Source organism: Myotis brandtii, unplaced genomic scaffold (genome assembly GCF_000412655.1).
Source record: "Myotis brandtii unplaced genomic scaffold, ASM41265v1 scaffold1370, whole genome shotgun sequence".
NCBI classification, from domain to species: domain Eukaryota; kingdom Metazoa; phylum Chordata; class Mammalia; order Chiroptera; family Vespertilionidae; genus Myotis; species Myotis brandtii.
Genome location: NW_005354875.1, coordinates 161873 through 169897, shown reverse-complemented (window position 1 = coordinate 169897; position 8025 = coordinate 161873). Strand labels below are relative to the sequence as shown.

Sequence of the window (8025 nt, the reverse complement as noted above, 5' to 3'; positions counted from 1 at the left end):
TATCAGATGTAATATTGGCAGTTATGCTCTCCCATGAAGTGGGCTCTCTTGTTGTTTTGTTGATGGTTTCTTTTGCTGTGCAGAGCTTTTTATTTTTATGTAGTCCCATTTGTTTATTTTCTCCTTAGATTCCATTATCCTAGGAGATGTATCGGTAAACATATTGCTATGAGATATGTCTGATATTTTGCTGCTTATGGCTTCTTCTATGATTTTTATCGTTTCCCATCTTATGTTTAAGTCCTTTAACCATTTTGAGTTTATTTTTGTGTATGGTGTAAGTTGGTGGTCTAGTTTCATTTTTTTTTGTATGTATCTGACCAATTTTCCTAACACCACTTATTGAAGAGCCTGTCTTGACTCCATTGTGTGTTCTTGCTTCCTTTGTCAATTATTAATTGACCATAATGGCTTGGGTCAATGTCTGAGTTCTCTGTTCTGTTCCATTGAGCTGTATGTCTGTTCTTGTGCTAGTACCAGGCTGTTTTAAGAACCATGGCTTTGGTACGAGCGCAAGAGGGCGTGGGGTCAGGGTGTCAGACACCATTGCGTGAGACACCATTGCGTCGGAGACCGAGGCACGGCGGGTGACTACTTTTTTTTCTTAAACTTCATTTCGTTTTTACTAGCAAGAAGAGAGTCCTCTTTCCTTGCCTAGCACAGCCATGACTCACGGTCCCAAGAAGCATCTGAAGCGTGTAGCAGCTCCAAAGCATTGGATGCTGGATAAACTGACCGGGGTATTTGCTCCTCGTCCATCTACCGTCCCCACAAGCTGAGAGAATGTCTCCCTCTCATCATTTTCCTAAGAAACAGACTTCAGTGTGCCCTGACAGGAGATGAAGTAAAGAAGATCTGCATGCAGTGGTTCATTAAGATCGATGGCAAGGTCTGAACCGATGTAACCTACCCTGCTGGTTTTATGGATGTCATCAGCATTGATAAGACAGGAGAGAATTTCCGTCTGGTCTATGACACCAAGGGTCGCTTTGCTGTTCATCATATAACACCTGAGGAGGTCAAATACAAGCTGTCCAAAGTGAGGAAGATCTTTGTGGGCACAAAGGGAATCCCTCATCTGGTGACCCATGATGCTTGTACCATCTGCTACCCTGATCCCCTCACCAAGGTGAACAACACCACTCAGATTGATTTGGAATCTGGGAAAATTACCGATTTCATCAAGTTTGACACCGGTAACCTGTGTATGATCACCGGAGGTGGCAACCTGGGAAGAATTGGTGTGATCACCAACAGAGAGAAACACCCTGATTCTTTTGACATAGTTCATGCCAAAGATGCCACTGGCAATAGCTTTGCCACCCAGCTCTCCAACATTTTTGTTATCGGCAAAGGCAACAAACCATGGATTTCCCTTCCCCGTGGAAAGGGTATTCGCCTCACCATTGCTGAAGAGAGAGACAAGAGACTGGCGGCCAAACAGTTGGTGAAATGAGCTGACGTGACATGATTAGAAGAGTCTTTGTACTTAATTAAAGATAATGCAGTATGGGGTGGGGGTGAAGATGGGGGAAATGGACACTCCCACTAAGATGCTAATAATTCACAACCTAAATTTCATTCCCTTTTCCTGTGGGACTTAACAGCTAAATGAGTATGACAGTCCTTTACCCTAAAGTCATTCTCACTTCAACCTCTTCCTTTTTTTATATACCTGAGTTAGTTCATTTTACTTTTCAGTTTGTAACCAGCTATCTGCTCCTGAAAACTCTTATTTCATTTATTTGTTTATTCCCTTTTAGTCACATTTCTTACTTCCTATCTCATAGCTGCATGGACAATTACTCTAATGTATTTTCAGCATATATTTGAATTTGTAGGTTTCTAGCAAAATTTGTAGGTTTCTAGTTTTGTTTTGACTGTTTATGTAATTGCAATTGAAATGCAAATACAGACTTCAGTTAGTGGTAATGTATTAATATTGGTTTATTAAATGTAACAAATACACCATACCACTGTAGGATGTTAGTAACTGGTGAAACCGATGCCAGGTACATGACAGCTCTGTACTATCTTAGTTTTTTCTGTAAATGTAAAATTACTTTAAAAAATAAAGCCTATTAAAAAAAAGAACCTTGGCTTTGTAACATAGCTTGATATCTGGTATTGTGACCTCTCCAACTTTGTTCTTCTTTTTCAGGATTGCTGCGGTTATTCAGGGTCTTATTTATTCCATATAAATTTTTGGAGAGTTCAGGGTCTTATTTATTCCATATAAATTTCTGGAGAGTATATTCTAGCTCTGTGAAATATGCTGTGGCATTTCAATGAGGATTGCATTTAATCTATAAGTTGCTTTGGTTAGTATAGACATTTTAATGATGTTGATTCTACCAATCCATGAACACAGTACATTCTTCCACTTTTTTATACATTCCTCTATCTCTTTTTTCAACATCCTGTAGTTTTCCGAGTACACGTCTTTTGCTTCCTTAGTTAAGTTTATTCCTAGGTATCTTTTTGTTGTTGTTCAATGGTAGTTGGGATTGTTTTGTTAGTTTCTCTTTCTGTGAATTCATTATTCATGTGTAAAGATGCCATAGATTTCTTGGTGTTAATTTTGTATCATGCTACATTGCCAAATTCATTTATTAAATCTAGTTCTTTTTTTATGGAATCTTTAGGGTTTTCTATTTACAATATCATGTCATCTGTGAATATTGACAGTTTTACTTCTTCTTTTCCAATTTGGATGCCTTTTATTTTTTCTTCTTTTTTGATCACTCTGGCTAGCACTTCTAGTACTATGTCAAACAGGAGTGTTTAAAGTGGGCATCCTTGTCTTGCTCCTGTTCTTAGGGAAAACTGTTTTAATATTTTCCCTTTGAGTACTATGTTGGCTCTAGGTTTGTCATATAAGACTTTTATTATGTTGAGGTATGATCCGTCTATTCCCACTTTGCTGAGATTTTTTTTTAATCAAAAAAGGGTGCTGGATTTTGTCAAGTGCTTTTTCTGCATCAATTGATACGATCATGTGATTTTTGTCTCTCAATTTGTTTATGTGATGTATCACATTTATTGATTTGTGGATACTGTACCATCCTTGCATCCTCAGAATAAATCCCACTTGGTAGTGGTATAGGATCTTTTTTAATGTATTGCTGGATGTGATTTGCTAATATATCATTGAGGATTTTAGCTTCTATATTCATCAGGGATATTTGGCTTGTAATTCCCTTTCTTTGTCGTGTTTTTATCTGGTTTTAAGATTAGGGTAATGTTGGCCTCATAAGAAGTGCTTAGAAGGGTTCCTTCCTCTTGAATTTTTTGAAATAGTCTGCGGAAGGTAGTTTTTAGTTCCTCTTTGAATGTTTGGTAAAACTCTCCTGTGAAGCCTTCTGGACCAGGGCTTTTGTTTGCTGGAAGTTTGTTTGTTTATTTGTTTGTTTTATTTTTTTAATTGCTTCAATTTCATCTAGAGTTATTGGCTTATTCAGGTTTTATGATTCTTCCTGATTGAGTTTTGGAAGATTGTGTTTTTCTAGGAATATGTCCATTTTGTCTAGTTTGTTGGAATAGAGTTATTCATAGTATATTTTTACAATCCTTTGTATTTCTGTGGGGTCTGTTGTTACTTCACCTCTTTCATTTCTGATTTTATTTATTTGGGTCCTCTGTCTTTGCTTCTTGGTGAGCCTGGCTAGAGGTTCATCAATCTTGTTTATCCTTGAAGGAACCAGCTCTTGGTTCTATTGATCTTTTGTATTTTTTGTATCTATATAACTTATTTCTGCTTTGATCTTTATTATTGCTTTCCTCCTAATTACTCTGGGATTTCTTGTTGCTGTCTTTTAAAGTTGTCAGGTGAGATAACTTATTATCAGTTTTTCTGGTTTTTTGAGGTAGGCCTGTAATGCTACGAACTTCCCTCTCAGGATTGCTTTCACTGTGTCCCATAGATTTTGGATTTTTGTGTTTTCATTGTCATTTGTGTCCAGGGTGTTTTTTTGTGTGTGTGTTTTTTTTTCTTCTTTGATCTCCTCGGTAACCCATTCTTAGTTTAATAGCATGCTATTTAGCCTCTAAGTGTTTGATTGTTTTTACAGTAGTTGATTTCTAATTTTATTCCATTGTGATGTGAGAAGATGCTTGATATGATTTCAATCTTCTTGAATTTGTAGAGACTTATCCTGTGTCCTAATATGTGGTCCAACTTTGAAAATGTCCCATGTGCACTTTAGAAGAATGTACATTTTATAGCTTTGGGGTAGAATGTTCTGAAGATGTGAATTAGTTCCATCTGATCTAGTGAGTCATTTAGGATTGCTGTTTCTTTGTTGATTTTTTGTCTAGAATATTTATCCAGTGATGTCAATGGGGTATTAAACTCCCCTACTTTGATTGTATTGCTGTTGATCTCTCCTTTGCTATGTTCCAGAAATATTTTTAATGTATTTGGGTGCACCTTTATTGGGTGCATATATACTTACCAGAGTTATATCCTCTTATTGTTTTGATCCCTTTAGTATTATGAAGTGGCCTTCCTTGTCTCTTGTTCTGGCTTTCACTTTGACATCTATTTTGTCAGATATAAGTATTGCTACCTCAGCTTTTTTTTTTTTCATTTCGATTTGCCTGAAAAAAATTTTTTCCCATCCCTCACTTTATGTCTGTGAGTGTCCTTTGTTTTGAGGTGGGTCTTTTGTAGACAGCAGATATATGGGTCATGTTTTCTTATCCATTGGGCTACCCTATGTCTTTCGATTGGAGCATTTAATCCATTTACATTTAAGGTTATTATTTGAATGATAGCTTTAATGGATAGACTATTCGTGGATTCAGTCTCTTTCTGGCCCTGGGCAACCTGCTTGAGGTCTGAGATGTCAAAGCCCCTAGTGATCCAATGGTTTGGGACTCCTTAGCCTACAGAGTGGGTCTGCCTTGAGTCTCACGCGTTTATTGTCTCTGCTCTGAGTTGTACTCCCTTCTCCCACAATTCTTGTCCCTCAGTTGTCTCTTGCAGATGCCTGGACATGAGCATAGTTCCTCTGGTGTGTGACTCCCTGTGAGGTCCCAGAGTCCTCTGCCATGTAACTCACTGCTGCGCTTGGGGGGCCCACAACAGGGTGTCACCCTAGGATCCTCTGGTGTGCAACTCCCTGTGAGGTCTCAGAGCCCTCTGGCATGCTATTCACTGTGCAACCGAGGCACCTGGGACAAGTTGGCGCCCTAGGACCCCTGGCTTGCCCTATCTGCGAGGTCCCAGCGGCTAGGCGGAGTGCCCAGACTGGTGTCGCAGGCTTGCTCCGTTGGCGTGGTTCTGGGGCCTGTGCAGGGAGAGGTGCGGGTTCCCTCTGGCTTGCACTCACAGGGCGGAGTCCTAGAGCTCAGGGTCCGGGAGCATGGGGTCTGGGATCCCTAGCAAGGAGGTGCTTCACTGGAGGTCTCTCTGACCTGTGGTCACTGCAGACATTTGGGAGCCTCAGGTGAGGTAGGGCACCACTCACTGCAGGGGAGCGGTAATGGTCCCTGGCAAGTTATGGCTGGTGAGATGCTCGCTGGACGGTTTTGGGGTGGTAACAAAGGGCAGTCTAACTGTTCGTGTGGCTGTGCTCCTGGCCTCCGCTGCTCCCCCATTCGAGATGGCATGGTCTCTGTACCCAAGCCGCACCCAGCCTGGGAGTGCCTGTTGTGGTAGCAGGGCCTCCTTTTCCAGGATAGCCCAATCTTCCAGTCCCCAAGACTCTGGCGAGATCTAACTGTCCCTCACTCACCCACACACATACCACATACATCCACATACTACCTTCTCACTCCTTTACTTACTCACATGCTCTCCTCACTGCAGTCCTGCTGCCCACAATGTTAGGATCTCAGTGACAAGGAAATCTTAAGAAAATGTATATGGATAGATCTTTATGAATGGGTAAAAAACATGTTAATCCTCAACAAAGAGTTACCTCAGCAGGGGAAGATTTTAATAATCAAGTGGATAGAATGATTTATTGAATATAATTTAACTTATTTTTTCCAACAAGTCCTGTCATTCACCAATGGGCTCATGAACAAAGTGACCATGTGACAGAGTTGGAGGTTATGCAAGGGCTCAGCAACACGGACTTCTACTACCCAAGGCCATACTGGGTATAGCCATTGCTGAGAACCTGAGACCAAAACTGAGTTCTCTATATGGTACCATTTTTCAGGGAGACCAGTTAGCTACCTGGTTACAGATTGATTATATTGTACTGCTTCCATTATGGAAGGGACAATATTTTCTTCTAACTGGACTAGATACAGTGGATATGACTTTGCCTTCTGTGCATGCAGTTATTTGGCAAAAACTACCGTCTTTGGATTTACAGGACGCCTTATGCACCCTCATGGTATTCTACATAGCACTGCTTCTTATCAGGAACTCAATTCACAGCAAAACAAGAGGTAATGTTTCTATACTTAGGTAATTTACTGCTCTTATCATGTTCCCCACCATTCTGGAGCAGCCAACTTTTTTTTCTTAAATGTATTTTTATTTATTTCAGGGAGGAAGGGAGAGGGAGAGAGAGATAAAAACATCAATGATGAGAGAGAATCATTATTCAGCTGCCTCCTGAATGTACCCCTCACCCCCTTTTTTTAATCGAGCCCACAACCCAGGCATGTGCCCTTGACTGGAATTGAAGCCGGGACCCTTCAGTCCCTAGGCCGACACTCTATCCACTGAGCCAAACCAGCTAGGGCTGAAGCAGTCAATTTGATAGAACAGTGGAATGACCTTTAAAGACTCAGTAACAGCACCAGCTAGGTGGCAATGAATTGCAGTGTTGGGGAAACATTCCAAGGATCCTCTATATATTCTGAATCACCATTCAATATCAGGTTCTGTTCTTTCATAGCCAGGATTTACAGGTCCAAGAATCAAGGAATTTAAATGGAAGTAGCACTACTCACTATTACCCCTAGTCATCTCCTAGTCATAAACAGACTACTTCTTTTTTGTATTGTCATAAGAGAAAGTGAATGACATATTAGTAAATGAACATTCAATTTTTAAATGTTTCCAATTTATTTTAATTTGATACCAGAATTGTTGTATAATTTATTCAATTATAGGCTTATTAATTTATGTGAAGAGTATTTTAATTTTTATACTATCTAGAAAATTACTGGTTAGGTTAAATTCTGAAAATTTATGCAGCTTAGTATTATCTCTGTGAATAAATAATTATTCTTAAAATTTATAAATTTTATCATATGGGTTGAACTTGGAAAAAAAGAGCTAGGACCTACTCATGACACAGATATTTTTTACATATAAATATGTTTATATTTCTCCTCTAGTTTTTACTTAATAGGACTAAAGCTGCTATGAACATTTTTGTACAAGTCTCTGGACAGGCATATGCTTTCATTTCTCTTTTTTAACTGTCTGAAAGTGGAGTGGCTGGGTCACATGGTAGGCATATGCTTAAAATTTTTTAACATGTACATTTGAAATGATTTTGAATTTACAAAGGACTTGAGACTATGGTGTGCATATATTATTTGCCTACATTCCTCTAATGTTAATATTTTACATAATCATGGTATATTTACCAAAATTTAGAAATTAATATTGATATATAATAATATTAACTAAAATACATATTTTATTCAGATTTCTATCACTATCCTTTTATTCTGTTCCAGGATTCAATAAAAATACCACATTACTTTTAGTTGTCACATCTATTCTTTTTGTTTCAAACACAATAATATTAATGATGTTCCTGAAATTTAGGTTACATAATAACTTCTGGCTGAATGAGAACCAAAAGATTCATGAAATTGAAACCTGAATTTTGCATGTGTTGTTTAATTCTTTTAAAATATATATTTTTTATTGATTTCAGAGAGGAAGGGAGCTGGAGAGATAGAAACACCAATGATAAGAGAAAATCATTGATAAACTGCCTCCTGTACATCCCCTACTGGGGATGGAGCCCACAACCCAGGCAAGTGCCCTGATTGTGGAATTAAACCATGATCTCTTGGTTCATAGGTTGATGCTCAACCACTGAA

At 38.8% G+C, this 8025-nt stretch overlaps 1 pseudogene; it reads left to right on the top strand.

Annotated features, from left to right (window-relative positions):
* Nucleotides 1-584: 584 nt before the first annotated feature.
* LOC102248386 lies at nucleotides 585-1557 on the top strand (annotated as a pseudogene).
* Nucleotides 1558-8025: the final 6468 nt, after the last annotated feature.